At 37.3% G+C, this 16518-nt stretch overlaps 1 protein-coding gene across 4 annotated transcripts in view; it reads left to right on the top strand.

The window, feature by feature from the left end:
• LOC119260262 (cAMP-specific 3',5'-cyclic phosphodiesterase 4D) overlaps positions 1-16518 on the top strand; it is an 832289-nt gene that overhangs the window by 356850 nt on the left and 458921 nt on the right. The gene's annotated exons all lie outside the window — the stretch shown is intronic.

Raw genomic sequence — 16518 nt, 5'->3', positions numbered from 1 at the left:
AAAAATACAGATTTTGTGTATATAGATGCCCCACATTGACACAAATTGAAGTGCATAACCTTGAGGAAGCATTATCTGTTTGAAAAAAAAATTGCAAAAGTTGCTTTTAAATACAAGCTGCAAGGAACATTAGGCCCAGAGAATTTCTTTGAAAGTGTTTAGGGCCTCCCGGGTGGCGCAGCTGTTGAGCGCTGGGTTGCGAACCTGCCCGCGGCCTCTACGGCGCTGGTTCGATCCCCGGCTGCTCCCCGGCCACCAGAGGAGGGTCCCACATGGCGCGCAGACCTCTCCTGCCGCCCGCTGCTCCCCTCAGCAGTGTACTCCGGTCCTTCTGCCTGCTCTGCTCCCCACTCTGGCTCTGGTGAATTCTCTCACCCTCCCGTGCTTCTGGCTGTACCCAGTGCATGTGTAAACAAAACAAACAAACAAACAAACAAATAAATAAATAAATAAACATGCCTCTATAAAAAAAAAAAAAAAGAAAGTGTTTATACATTTTTAAGAGCTAGTATGTCATTGAAATTTTTCTAGATTCCATGCAAAGAGAGTCAGCTTTACAGTTCATTGTATGGTGATCAAACTGTAGTTGGAAATTTCTTTAACTGATCTTACTATTACATAAAGAGGTAAAATCCTGAGTATAATATTAGTAAATTGAATCCTTCATTTTGTTGAAAACACTCCTGATCCTGTCAAATAAGGTTGATTCATAAATGCCCATGTGATTAGGAAGGCAATCTACTCAAGGAACCATCATTTTAATAGGTTAAAAGGAAGAGCAATAGGTTTGTAATGCCCTGGGGTCAAACTGGTATTTGACCAGATTGTAATATCCATTCACTGTCAAAGCAAAAAATAAGACACAGTGAAATAGCATCATGCGTCTATAGTATCTGTCTTCATAAAAAACAGATTTTTTGGGAAGATTTATTTATTTATACAAGCACTAGGGTACAGGCCAGAGGTGCGGGAGGGTGAGGGAATTCACCAGAGACAGAGCAGGGAGCAGAAATAAACAAATAAAGTGCTGAGGGGTGCCGTGGGCAAGACAGGAGAGAACTGCAGCGCCATGTGGGAGTCTCCCTGGCTGGCCGGGAATCGAACCCAGCACTGCAGAGTCTGAGGACTGCTTCACAGTGCTGGGCTCAACCCTCTGCGCTACCAGGGAGGCCCGATAAAACAAATTTTTAAGTGTGAGTAATTTCTATTAGAATGAGGCTCATTGTAAGCATAATGATGTAATATTAAAATACTGTTATGTAATATTGTTTGGAAAGTTCTAGTCAATACATTTAATGGAAACATAAAATATAAAATAAAAAGTGACTTTATAAATATCTGGTATTTACCTAGAAGAACTGAAGGTATTATGCTGAAAAATTATTAGAAATAATGTGAAGGGCCTACCCTGGTGGCACAGCGGTTGAGCGCTGGGCTGCAAAGCTGCCCGCAGACTATGCAGCACCAGTTGGATCCCCGGCCCCCAGCTAGGGTCCCACATGGCACGAAGACCTCTCCTGCCACGCCCGCTGCTCCCCTCAGCAGTATATTTCCTCATTCTGCCTGTTCTGTTCCCCACTCTTGCTCTGGTGAATTCTCTCCCTTCCGTGCTTCTGACTGTACCCAGTGCTTGTATAAATAAATAAAATAATCTTTAAAAAAAATAATGTGAAAATTCAATAGGGTAACCAAATACAAAATGCATATAAGAAATCATTAGCTTTTTGATGAAACAATAATAATCAGTTGTAAATTATAAAGGAAAAAATAAAATGCCTTTCTAAGCATAAGAGTCCACTACAAGATCATACTATACCTATGAATGAAGATAATAAAAATTCAGAAAATTTTAATAAAAAATAAACAATAAATCTTAACAAAAGGAAAGCTTAGACATGTATTTTCTTATGATCATTAAGCATTTAAGTGCTTTCACATTGTACATTAAATGATCTGTAAATTTTATGTAATCCTGTGAAGTAAATAGTGTTATATTTCCAGTTTTGCAAATTTGGTAACAAGGATAATGAAAAATTAAGTCTCTTGCACAAAATCATAAAACTTGTAAGAACTGAAGCTAGGATTTGAATCTACGCAGATTCTTTCTAAACTTCAAACTTACTCATTATTCCATGGGAAGAACTATTTAATATATCAATAATGTCAATTCTCACCATTTAATATACACATTTTATTCAGTTACATTCAATACCAATGAGATATTTTGATTTTCATGAAATGTTTTAAGAATTCATTTAAAGAAATAAATACACAAGAAAGTCTAGAGATACTTGAAGAGGAACATAGTAAATAATGTGAAGAACTCACCATTTTGGAAAGTATAGCATGTTATAAATACCATGAGAATTTAGGGTGATGATTCAGATGAAGAAGTAGATAAAGGTCATTTGAAAAGAATGCAGACTCCAATAAGACATGCGTGTATGCATGCATGCGTATGTATAATCTTTTACATATACACATATACATATACCTTTATAGTTTCTATAGGATTAAAGTAGTATTTTATTCACTGAGAAAAGGAATGGCTATTCAATAATTGGCATGAAGGCGATAGTTAATCATTTGGGAAAAATAATAAGAACTTAAATTCCTTCCTTATATCTTACATAGAAAGAAATATACATAGTGTTTTAATTAAAATAATATGCTCCTCATGAATATAATATATAATTTTATTAATGTAAAAACTAGAAATCATTTAGTTATATTACAAAAGTAAAATATAGGTGATTATTTAATTTTAACATGGTGTGGTATTTCTGTGCATATCAACAGGGCTAGATATTGTGAAAAAATATTTGATAGATATGTGTACTTTAAAAAATCAAGTATTTTTTTACATCAGAGACACCATAAATATAAAGGAAAGTGAAGAACCAGGGAAACCTATTTCTAACATTGCTAAAGATTAACTTTAATGTATTAACTTTAATGTATTAAAAACTCCTTATTAATATGTTACTATCAATAACAAAAAAGTGAACCAACCCTACTGAAAAATCAACACATGATTACTTCATTAAGAAAAGAAACATGGGACCTCCCCAGTGGCGCAGCAGTTGAGCGCTCGGTTGCGAATCTGCCCGCGGCCTCTGCTGCGCCGGTTCGATCCCCGGCTGCTCCCTGGCCACCGGAGGAGGGTCCCACATGGCGCGCAGACCTCTCCTGCCGCCCGCTGCGCCCCTCAGCAGTGTACTTCGGTCCCTCTGCCTGCTCTGCTCCCTGCTCTGGCTCTGGTGAATTCTCTCACCCTCCCGCGCTTCTGACTGTACCCAGTGCATGTATAAACAAAATACACAAATAAATAAATAAACATGCCTCTCTAAAAAAAAAAAATGTTTAAAAAAAAAAAAAAGAAACATAATTTTTCAATAACATGAATAAAAGCCCAAACTTAAATTAAAACAAATTAAACAATAGTGGATCAACATTTGCTTTGCCAGATAATTTCAAATATATATTCAAGTTGGGATATTCTTATCCACTAGTAGTGAAAATGAAAATTTGAATAATCTTTCTAGAAGATAATGCAATAATAATTACCAAAAGTCTAAAGATAAATCATAGTCATATGAACCAGCAATTTCTTATCCAGGAACTTACCTAAGGAAAGTATTAAGAATATGTGAAAAAATTTAGCTATAGCCATTGTTTATTATTGAATACTGGAAATAAGCCAGATAATTTGGAATGGGGATTGGTATAATGTATCAAGGTGCATGTATATGATGGAATATTCATGTCGAAGGATAATTTTTATCATGTCAGATATTCATGGTATGTTAAATGAAAAGACTTTAAAAATAAGAACTATGTATACTTTATACTCATAGAAAGTCATCTGGAAGGAGATGCTAAAATACTAAGAGTAGGTATGTCTTGAAGTATTATAGTACCTCTTAGAATAAGTGAACTCTCTGAGACTTAGACTCATTATAATAAAGGAATCATAGTAGATTGTTTCTAAAGTCTTTTACCAAAGGAGTCTTGTAGTTCTAAGAGCATTGATGGTTAATAACCTTGAGGAAATTTTTTATAATAAACTTTGGAGTTAATAGAATGAAACTGGGTTTATACCACACTATTCCATGTTTTAATTAAAATTTAAATCCTCGTGTTTGTTTATAAATTGTGTATATATGTACATATATATTACACATAGGCATATATATTACATATATGCTTTCTGTCCTACAAATATTTATTTTGGTGTGGAGCATTATGGAGTGATTAAAAAGTTGAAGTAAAATTAGTTATGCTTCCCTATAGAATCTTAGAAAAATAGGGAAATCTTATTAATATGTTACTATATTTTAGCGTTTTATCTACCATTTGAATGTTGCAAGCCATTTATTTTTTTGCAAAATTACTTTAATCAAAATTCACATTGAGAAACCATAAGGATACAATGCTTTAAGAAGTCTTTTTGTTGAATAGAGATTTGTATGTATTCTAAAAGTTGGTGAAAAATGACTCTGCTTTTATTATTGAATGAGTATCACTTTACTCTTATTTCTTAATAAAATGAAAATTTCCTGTAAATGATAAGGAATAATATTTCAAGTGGTTATTCAGGACCTTATTGTGTTTGTGAAATTAAAAAAAAAATCATACTCAGTTTTAATTGGTTGTTAAATACTCTATGTTTCACAGTGGTTGTTTGGAGGCCATAAAGAATGGTCGCAAAGATGGCTTTCTAAAAATGTTTTGCCTCATTTTTGCTTAATCCAGGTTGCTAAGTGGTAAACCTGGTAGACGTCATGAACTTCCAAGAGGGAACATATTTTATTTGCCTAACACCACTAGAGGATTCGGCCAATTATTGCTATTTGTTTAATGTTGGTGTTGACATAGTGCCTTTGCCCTGAGGAGCCCCAGGTGCTTTATAAAATTAGTCAGCAATTCACATCACAACCTTTACGCCAGAGAGTGCACACTGAAAATAATAATGATTCATGGAACCTACAGCCAACCCTATCTCATACTTGTTTGTACAGTCAAACAAAACAAATATGCCCAGTTTCCTCAGAGAGCTAGCTACAAAGGGTACTAGTAAGGCATCAGTGGGAGTTTCTCCCTTGGGTAAATAGGTGAGCCCCTGAAAGGAAAATTTCCCATCCATCCTACTGAGTTGAGCAATATTATATTCAGTTCCAGGACCAGAGCTTCTTTACTTAGGAATTCACTTTCTTTAAGTGTTTGCTCAACTATCATTTTTAAAAATGAGACCTTCCCTTACCATCTATTTAAAAACCAACAAAACCAAATGAAACCCATTGTCAGGCCCATATGTTCTGAATGCCCTCTCTTGCATTGTTTTTCTCGATAGCTCATGTAGCTATCCTATATATTTACATAGTTTATCTCTATTTTTATTGCAACCCTCTATTATAAGATTAAAATTTTATGAAAATAGACTATTTGTGAGTTTTTCTTAATTATTAATCTTCAGTGGGTACCTGGCACATAATAGGTTTACAGTATTTGATGAATGAATGAATGAATGAATGAGTGAATGAATGATTTTCCCCCAATGGTGCAAAAAGATATAGTTGGGTTCCCTTATTGTCAATCAAATAGAAAGATAGCAAAGAGTGGGGTAGGTAAGCAAGAGTGAACTTGTATGATATGAAGATTACTGTTATATTCCTTAGCACTGAAAAAATTCATGTGGTGAAATGGTATTTTCTATATCAGTTTTCTCCCCTCTTAGTTGCAAGTAATAGAAACCAAATTAAAACTTGTTGAAAGAAATAGAAAGAGAGCAAAGACAATGCCAGGCATAATTTTCCCTGTAGTGATTTCAGTGGCGTGAGAACATGTGTTTCTCAATGGTTCCAGCAAAGACTTAGGGCAACTTGAGTTGGGTGGATTTGGATTAAGTGCTAGTCTTGAATTAATCATGTGACTGCCTGTGGCTCTATGCATGACAGCCAGTCGTGGAAGTCTGTTCATTCTTTGGAGGGTATTTCTCCCACAGGAAGTATTTTTAAGATTATTTTTATTTATTTGTGTATACAAGAGCTGGGGTGCAGGCCAGATTTGAGGGGAAGGGGTGAGCAGATTCACCTGAGACAGAGTGGGGAGCAGAACAGGTGGATCTACCGAAATCCGCTGCTGAGGGGAGCAGTGGGCGAGGCAAAAGTGGTCTGTTGTGCTATATGTGGGTTAGCTCCCTGGCTGGGGAAGGAACTCATGCTGCAATAGCTACTGATATCTTCATAGTGCTGAGACTTTGCCCCTTGAGCCACCAGGGAGGCCCCTCCCACAGAAAGTTTGGATACTGTTATCAAAATAAAAAGTGAGAGATGCACTCCAGATATGCAGGGAAGAACCGTAACCAGAAAAGTCTTATTTGAGGAATTTCTTATTGTAGTAAGACAGAATAAGTTCTAAGTCTTTCAATATTCTGCTCCCTTATAATATCAGCTGACTATCTAATTTAATAGTCCAATAGTGCAAATTATAGTTTGAAAGGGACCAATGAACTGTAGTTTTATTTTTGCTGGCAGGTCCTCTGTACTGGTCTCAAATATTAAAAAAAAAAAAAATAAAAGTAATTTTTGATTGTAGAAAGCAAATGTTTACTTAATATTATGACTTTTTATACTATATATAATTATCTTGTCTCATTAATCATATCATAGACAATATATTAAATTCTCATTCTCTTATATTTTTAAAAATGACTGCTTAGAATATGCTGGAAATCGTAAAATTTTATGTTTCAAATACTGGAATTTGGATTGTGAATGATAGATGACTTCTAATAATTTTTAGAAGATCATAGAAATACTTTACAGATACTAAAACTTCATTTCAACTCTTACTTTTTGCCTCTTTCCATACCAAGAGTAACTTAACAAAGACTCCAAAAGGGAGGGTGTTTAATTCCTATCCCTCATCACTTCCTCTCTGGTCCATTTCACACAACAGTTACTGCTAAAGGTAGAATGTCATAACATATATCAGCCAACTTTTTGTGAATGGTGAACATAGAATTCACTCACAGGCAGAGCTGTCAGTGAATCTCAAGAATGTCCTCATTGGCAAGAGAACAAAATGGCCCAATGAATCAATGCTGTTATGTTGTCCCATCTGAGAAAGGCTTTCATGATATTACTTCAGGAACCAGCCTTTATACTAACTTTGTACTTACTCAGTTTAGGGTACTAAATTAAGTATAATACTACTAAATTCTGTACTAACTTAGTAATTTGGTTTGACTACTATCCAACTTACCCACCTGCATTCAGGAATTACTCAATTGAATCATTTAATTCAGTGTTAAAGGATAAAAAGCCTTGTAGGTTAAATATTTCTAAATTAGTATTTCCATCAATTCAGTGTTCTAATAGTTCAACTTTCTTCATTTCTCTAAAATTCTGATTAATTCTAAGTTGTTTTTGAGGGGAAAAAATGTGAGCTAAGGAAAAGTGTTTCTTAGGAAATCCTTTTCTGTCATGGCCCAGTTGAGCTGGATTTGTGAGTGATATTCTATTCAGATCTATTCAGACCCAACTGATCAGAATTTTTAATAATTTTTGAGGTATTGATTGTTTCTGTGGTGGGAGAGAAGAAAGAAAAGGCATGAAACATTAATACATCCCTAACATTCCAACCAATAATAACACCGTAGCAAATCTATACAGAGTTGGAGTCTAGCTCAGGCCTCAGTGTGACTTTTGCAGAAACTATTTGCAGTTTTGGTTTTGTGGACCTCTCCTTACATAAAAGTTACTAAAAATAATGCACTTTAAAACTACTTCAATATATAGATAGATACTATCTTAGCTTGATTATATTCAGTTTTCCCCCAATTTTAAAGGAAATTACAACATTGTCATGGCTTCCTGAAAGCATTGTGGGCCAGGGCACGGTCCTCACTTTGCTTGGTGGAGGGTTGAACTGACCCTGTCTACAGCAAAATTAGTTACATTTTAAGCCAAACAAGTGTTTTCTGCCAGTTGTTAATTTTTTTCAGTTTAAATGTTGGTGTGTTTTTTAAATTAACATTAGTTAATGTAAGTTGCATAGGAGAATGGTTGCCAGAATTAGGGATGGGAGCTGGTGTAATGTGCTATTAGGCTGCACCAGCAAAACTATCCCTAAAAATCCTTTCTGCATTCTTTTTTCACAGCATTTAAAGCTTTTTTTTACTTAGCTGTCAAAATCCTTGTTTTTCAAAAGTTTGTGTTTTTAAATGACTAATGCTGTGAAAGGAAATGCCATCATATTTATATTTACATTATGAATTTGTACAGTAAGCAAAACTAGCATTTTTCATGCAGAGTGCATACGGTTTTACTCAATAGAGTTCTGCTAAATAAAATTGATGTTGGAGTAATTTCCTGTAATGCTGTAGTCCAGGTGAAATACCAGCCTATCATTTAACAAAGTAAATTCTCTTTCATATGTTTAGTAAAAACTTCCATAACTTTCATTGAGGCTAAATTTTATCTGAATCTTTAGTTCCAAGTTATCTATGGTTTGAGGAAATAGAGCCAACTTGGATGCTGTAATTCTGTCAACAACTATTTTTTGAGACCCTCTTCATCATGAATTATCCAGAATGAAATTGGATAAACTTATCTCAACACCCATTCTTCTGCCAAGCAGCACTGAAAAACTCCAACATTTTTTACTTGGTACGTGTTGGAATCAGACACCTGTATTGAAAACTGAGTTGTTCCTAGCTTGCTGTCAGTCTTATATTTATTTGATATTTTTGACGGTCTACTAGATGCCAGACACTGTTTAAGCAACTGAAGGTGAAAGGATGAATAAAATGCAGTCCCCACCTTCGACGAAAGGAAATCACAGCTTAAAGAGAAGACAGCCAATGAAGTGAATGATGGAGAATGCAAGGATAAAACCAGGGTGTATGGGCATCTCTTAACTAGGTTATTCCATCAAGTGAACCTCCTTGGAGGAAGTGATCCCTTGATCTGTCTCTACCACTGAGCTTCTTTTGCTTTATATGTAATCGGGCTAGTTAGATTTATAGACTTAGAGGGCTAGTTAGATTTATAGACAAAAATATATGCAAGTTGGGCCTCCCTGGTGGCACAAGGGGTTAAACACCGCACTATGAAGCAATAAGCAGCCTCTGCAGCATGAGTTCCATCCCCGGCCAGCCATGGAGCAACCCACATGGTGAAGCAGAGCTCTCTTGTCTCGCCTGCTGCTCCCCTCAGCAGTTTATTTCAGTCTGCCTGTTTGTTCCTCACTCTGTGTCTGGTGAATCCTCTCACCCACCCCACATCTCTGGCCTGTACCCCAGCTCTTGTATGCATAAATGAATAAATCCTAAATATATATATATGAAAGTTATGTAGCATCAATTCTGGGATATACTTTCTTCAAGGTAGTTTCCAATTTTGTCACTCATTTTTTTCTGATTAAGAGCATATCAAAAGATGGAAGAAATGATGATTCACCTCTTAGATAAGCTGTCCTTGAATGAAAGAAGTAAAATTATATATAGTTCATGTTTCATGAACTATATGTGTGTGTATATCCATGTTTCAATAACACTATCTGTTAATACATTCCTGTATGGTTTACTCCAAATACAGGAATAGAGGCTTTATGTACTCTATAACAAAGACTACAAAAACAAAATAAAGTTCTTAAACATTGATAATTCAATGTTTCTGTTTCCACTCAGACATTTGATTTATAATGTTTACAGAGCTAGAAAAAAAACGAGTGTTTTTTGTTAAGGAGTCAGTTTGCTGAAAGATCTAATGCCTGAGAAACACTGTCATGTAGTACTCATACCTAGAAATGGTACCTATATTCTGACTATATTGGGCCTCCCCTGGTGGCGCAGTGGTTGAGCACTGGGCTGCGAAGCTGCCTGCAGCCTCTTTAGTGCCGGTTCAATCCCCGGCCCCCGGGTGAGGGTCCCACATGGCGCACAGACCTCTCCTGCCGCCCGCTGCTCCCCTCAGCAGTGTACTTCGTCAGTCTGCCTGTTCTGCTTCCCGCTCTGGCTCTGGCGAACTCTCTCACCCTCCCGCACTTCTAACTGTACCTAGTGCTTGTATAAATACATTTTAAAAAAAAAGTGCACAACAATTAAAAAAAAGAAAGTTACATTTAGGGCACCCATTCACCATACCTGTGGCATTTGGAAAAGGTCTTGCTAATTCAACTTACTAACAGCTAACCTGCCATCTTGCGCACCTCCCCCTCCCCCCATTCTCACTGTGGAGGTAGCTTTCAGTTAATAGCTTAGGATCCCCTAGACTAGCCAACCACTAGTGAAACAGGGTGCCATGTGGTTGTAGGAATCTCTGTTGTTCTGGATGTAACTCATACTGATGGGTTTCTTATTTTGGCCTTTCCTATCTAAGAGCCCAGTAATTAAGACCATTTCTCATGAGTCTCATGTGGCTAACTTAGGTTTATGTCTTACGCTGACAGATTTAAATAGTCAAATCCTGTGATCGTGGTCCCCTGAGTGCTTTTCTAAAACCCAAGTCAGAATGGGCGTCCTCACTGCCAGACGTGCTGAGGAGCTCTTTCCTGGCGTCTCCATATAGGCCTCCTCTCTGTTCATACCAGAGACCAAACAATTCTGCCTACTTCCAAAGCAACACTGGCCTTTGGCAGTCTTGTAACTTTTGCCCTCTGGCATGGGAAGAGCTAGCGTCAACTGGGTAACTTGATCCTTCAGATCCTTCTTCAGTGACTGAGAGAATCCAGGAATGCGCTGCCAATTGCGTCTTCTTTGTGCCCGGTTTTCTTTGGTGCTGGCTACTGAATGGTGACAGTCGTTTCCGCACCTCCCTCCTGCCACCTCAGAATTTATGGTCTGCATGCTCCACTTGTCAAGCTGGCTTGTGGCATTTGCTGCAGCAGGCCTGTGGATGTTTAGAATTGCGTGTTTATATTTCCAAAGCTACAGTTTGAAAATCGAGGGAGCTAACAGCAAAGAATTCATGGGTCAAGCTGCTATTGCTTCCTTATTAAGAGGGCTTATTTTCTGTCTATATCCCGTACCTAGATTCCTATGTAGCTTCCTGTTTTTCTGACCTTCGTTTCTTTAGTTAGATGCTTTCAGTGGGTTTTTCTGTAAGAAATCCCCCCCAAGAGAGGTGTTTACATGAAGTGACGGGTAAGCGAAGTTTGCCTGACAAGGAGCCTCGGAAAGTTTCCCGTAATGAAAAGGTCTAGCTTGTGGGTGGGCTCCCTTCCATCCAGACGGACGGGAATGTGCCTGGGCAGCCAGGAGACACATGGACTTGTGACCACCAGGACAGGCACCTCTATAGGAAAGTCCCAGCAGCTGGGCCTATTCATCTCTTCTGAATGACTTCTTGAAACCTATGCTAGCTTCCTTTTATGTCATTGGAGTGATCATTCCCCCCTCAACAATTTCCTCATAAGCATGCCCTTACTTAATAAAACCCTTTGCCTGCTCCCCCACCTTGACCTTGTGACTTGAATATGAATATAGATTTTACTAATCTGTAAAAGAAATCAACTTGACCTCGACGAGACTACTTCTATACCCTTTGGTTCCTCCCTTCCAAGAATGTGTTCATTCAAACACATTTTTGAACCATAGACCTATTTGGAAAATTAACAATTAGCGTGAACTGAATATCATAAAACAGTTGCAAATATATGCTTGTCAAGCTCAGGTAGCACACCTGCCTGCCCCTCTACCTCCTCCCACTTTGGATGGATTAATTCATCAAGCCAGCACCTGAGAACAGAATAATTTATTTTTGTGTCACTTCATGACGAAGCCCCAGCTGGCATTAGCTCAAGTTATACAGCTGGCTATTAATTGAAGAAAACTCCTCTGTCACTCCTCAGTCAAACACGATCTGATTCAGCAGATCCTTTTCACTCTCATTCCTTCTATTATACCAGAAGAACAAACATAAATAACTCTCACTTGGCTCTGCATGTCATGGATTGTAAATTAGCTGGCAGCAAGCAGACTGATTGCATTATGCTTTCTGGGCTGCTCTTCTCAATTGATTTTTATTTCTAGAGGTTTAGAGTTTCATTTCTGAGACTTTAATGTTGTCCACTAGAAGGAATTATTGGTACCAGCCTTTGTTCTTATATACTGCATAACTAATTTTCAAATTAACCTCAACAAAATTTGACATTACAGCACCTGTTCTACAGGTGCTAGTCTCTGAGCTGATGTTCTGTTTTTTTTTTTTTTTTTTTTTTAAAGATTTATTTATTTATTTACATAAGCACTGGGTACAAATGGAAGCACGGGAGGGTGAGAGAATTCACCAGAGCCAGAGCGGGGAACAGAACAGGCAGACTGACGAAGTACACGACTGAGGGGAGCAGTGGGCGTCAGGAGAGGTCTGTTGTGCCATGTGGGACCCTCGCTGGTGGCCGGGGATCGAACCGTCGCTGCAGAGGCTGCGGGCAGCTTTGCAGCCCAGTGCTCAACCGCTGCGCCACCAGGGGAGGCCCTGATGTTCTGTTTTTCTATCATACTTATCTATCATGCTTGTGGCCATATTTTATTTTATTATTTTTTGTTGTGGTGGTGGTACAAGTCACCACATATTTTTAAGTAGATAGAATTTTTTAGAGTGGTTTTGGATTCCAGCAAAATTCAATGGTTGGTAGAGAGATTTCACATATATCCACTGTCCCCACTCATGCATAGCTATGTTCATTATCAGCACCACCCACTGGTGGTGCATTTGTTGTACTGATGAATATTCCTTGACACATTATTTACACCCAAAGTCTATGGTCTACATTATGATTCTCTTTTGTTGTTGCACACTCTATGGGTTTGAATAAATGTATGATAGCACCTATCCATCATTATAACATAGCAGAGCTATTCTTACTGCTGTATTGTGGTTGTATCTTAGACAAAACCTCACAAGAGATTTACTCAGAATTTTAAAAAATATTTAAACATGTAATGCTTAGCACATGGTATGGCAAATCTTTTTTGTGCCATTTTATCATTCTTAAAATATGAAGCTACATGGTATGAAGAGATGATATAGTATGGCAAAAATTGTGGACCTTTTCCAAAAAGTGAAATTCTGTACAACAGTGATGAAGGAGTGCTAAAATAATACATCAGTCTGATCCTTACCAGATATAAGAATTCACCAATGACATTATTCTGTAGGAATGTGTTTCAGCACAGTAGGCCTCTTCTGTACCTTCCTTCCACCCCAATTTCTTCCCTCTCTGTACAGTGTGCATAGTGGGTGCCTAATGACTAGTTATCATTATAACGCGAGTTCTGAAAATGAACTCAGGATGACAAAATTACAGTGCCAGCACTTAGGGTGTCCATGGGATTTAAGCAACAGGGACTGGGAAAGAAATCAAAACTTGGCAGAAAAAAATAGAACTTGGGTATGAGGAGAGACCTGGGAGGAATAACGTGTCCCCAGAGGCCAGTCCTGTGACTCATTAGAGAAACAGTATCCAAAGGGCATAAGCCTGGCTCATTAGAGAGACGCTGTCTTGGGTTACAGGAAATCTGATGCTAGCCAGGGCAATAAAGCATTGTGGTATGAGGCTATCCTACATCTGACACAGGGCCTGAGCAGACTTGGGAGGGGCAGGGAGTTGGTAATCTGGAGGAAGAGTAGGCCATGCTGGAACCAGCAGGCACGCTGACCTCTAGGTGCAGACCTGAGTGGCATGACCTAGTTACAGCTGATGTTCTTGTAATGGATCTCTCCCTGAGTGCTTCCATGAACTCAGGCTGAGTCTGCAGTGAGTGGACTCAGCTGAAGGGAGGGTAGTCATCTATAAGTGGATGTAACTGAAAAATGGGGAAGAAGCTCAGTTAAATAGAAAAGGAACTAACATTTACATTCCTAATGATCGTATGAACTTCTTACATAATTCTGATGAAGAATTTAGTCAAAGCTGTATTCACCATTTAAACTGACAATTTAATGAAAAATGTTTTTACTAGTCCAGACATTGGCTGACACTAAAGCCAAGGAATTACATCCTGAAATGTATTTTTAATATTTTAGATATTTTTATTTTTTAATTCTTTTTTATTTTTTAATATTTTAGATATTTTCCCAAAGTCTGATAATGGATATATTTGTAGAGTAGGGGTTAGTTATAGTCTAAAAAATATTTTTGATTATTTTCCTTTATTCATTTGTAGAAGGAATATCTGCTTTGATAACACTTAATTTATGAAATTTATGAATGTTATGTCATGTTACACTTTAATTTTTATGTGTGTCATGTACAATGCATAAAGTGAGAGACATTTGGACATAAATGTTAGGGGGTCACTATTTAAAACTAAGGTTAGAGCAGTGAACAAGACAGTTTCCACTCTAAACCTTGGAGAAGAGTAGGAACATATATAGTAACCTTCAATGATCACAACTGGGTACACCTGATTTTTTTCAGAAATCATTATTAAAAGCATTACTTTTTCAAAATTGAGACCTTTTACTTGACTCAGCTATGCCAGAGACCTGAAATTTCCTAAGACATTCCATCTTTCTAACAAAATTGAAATAACAAGTCTACAGGATAATAAGAATAATAAGAACAATAATAATTTTCCCTCCAAGCTCAACTCAAAATAGGGTTTTCTATTTGCTCGTTCCAGCACATTCTTACAACAGAGGAACGTGGAGATAATGGAATGATTTTGGAGCAAAGAGATTCCACAATTGCCACTTTGTTTGTAGCAGACTTCATGGTTAGTTCTATAGTACTCAAGGAATTATTATAGTTGCTCTTGTGAATTTATAAATGGTTTAAATGGGGGAGGCTGTCTCAGATTTGAAAACCTTCCTCTTTCTTTGTAGCTCTGAGAATTTGGAATAAGCAAGCACCATTTAGGTAACAAGGGGAGAGAAGGAACTAGAAACTTTGAGTGCGCTTAAATGTGGGCCAGCATTGTTCCAGGGTTTACACATGGCTACATATCATCGTGTTAAACAAACGACTTCTGTTCCTTGGTGCCAACTTCATTGCCAGCGTGGCGCCTGAAAAAAGAAATCATAATTGAGACAAATATATTTGCTGTTAAAGGTAAAGCCTTCCTAGAGCAATCTTGAGGTTATTTTCGTTTAATTTTTTGATTTGCAGAAAAAGACCTTTGTCTTTCATTTTTAATAAAACGATGTATCATTCTGCTAAGTTTCAGCATTGAGCACATGTTTCACAGATCCAAAAAATGCTGAATTAGACACTGATGAAAGATAAAAAGAAGGGAGAGAAGGAGGCATAGTCTGTGTCAAAAGACCACAGTAAAACTAGAGACCACATTTGTTCCCTGCTGCCTAATACAGGTACATTGCTAAGTGTGGTCAACTCAGACCAGCAGCATTGATATCACCTGGGAATGTATTAAAGATATAAATTTTCTGGCCTAATCTTAGACCTGAGCAATCAAAAATTCTGAGCATAGATCCAGCAGTCTGCATTCTAAAAAGCCTCCAGGAGAGGATAACGTGTGCTCAAATCAAAGCACCGCTGCTGCAAAGACCACTACGAGGCAGATAGAGATGAACTGAGCTGGTTCTGCTCTTCTTAACACGAACTCTGACAGCATATGATAGCTTGGAGAAAGGTATATAAATCTATAGTTGATTTTTTTAAAAGCAGGATTCTGTATTTGGAAATATTGGCTAGAATTTCGTTCACTTAGTTTATTTTTTTTCATTTTTGAAATTAGGAAGACAGGTAAAAAGATCTATTTATGTAATTTTGTAGGAATAATAGAGTTTGTTCTAGTGAAAAAAGGGTATCTCATGGAAAAACTCACTAATATTCTGTCTAGACACATATTCTTTTTTCAGGCGGGAGACACAAAAGAAAATTGGCTTCTTCATCAAGTTCAAGGAAATGGTGTTTTAATTCTGTAGAGAAGTAATTTCATTTTCTTGGAGAAATGGGTAGACTGATATTAGTAATTTAATTTTCTTAAATATAATGATGTTCTTACCAAGACTGAAAGAAATAGAGTCAAATAGATTTAAATCTAGCTAGTAATTGGGGCTTTTTGGGGGGGAGGTTGTTGGTTGGCAATGAAACTAAAGAGCAAGGAGGTAACTTTGTAATAACAGACAGCTAATTTTCCATGTACTATTTCCTGCAGTACTTTGACCAGGTAGCTAAGGACACAAACAGAAATCTGAACTCTGTAGCCTTTGTCCCTAATTCCATTAAGATTCATGCACTTAACAAATATTCATGGCTCACCTATCATGGAATCATCACTCTGATGGACCAAAGTTGTACAAGTGAGCAAGACAGTTACAGATAATGGTTCTTATAAAGCTGGAGGCCCAATATTAAAATCAAATGAGTAAACAAACAATTACAGTGAAGTATAGTAACTTTCAGGATGAAGCAGAGTTAGGATGTTATGAGAAAAGTTCTTCTGGATTTGAGGGCATGGGCTTTGAGTGGCCAGGAATGGTTCACAGAATATGGAGCAAAATTGATCAACTTAGTAGAAAATAGCCAGATCAGGCTAAGGCGGGG

Source organism: Talpa occidentalis, unplaced genomic scaffold (assembly GCF_014898055.3).
Source record: "Talpa occidentalis isolate TD23 unplaced genomic scaffold, MPIMG_talOcc4v2.1 talOcc4.6, whole genome shotgun sequence".
Taxonomy (NCBI): domain Eukaryota; kingdom Metazoa; phylum Chordata; class Mammalia; order Eulipotyphla; family Talpidae; genus Talpa; species Talpa occidentalis.
Note: the sequence above shows the minus strand (reverse complement) of the source record. Positions and strands in the feature narration are given on the sequence as shown.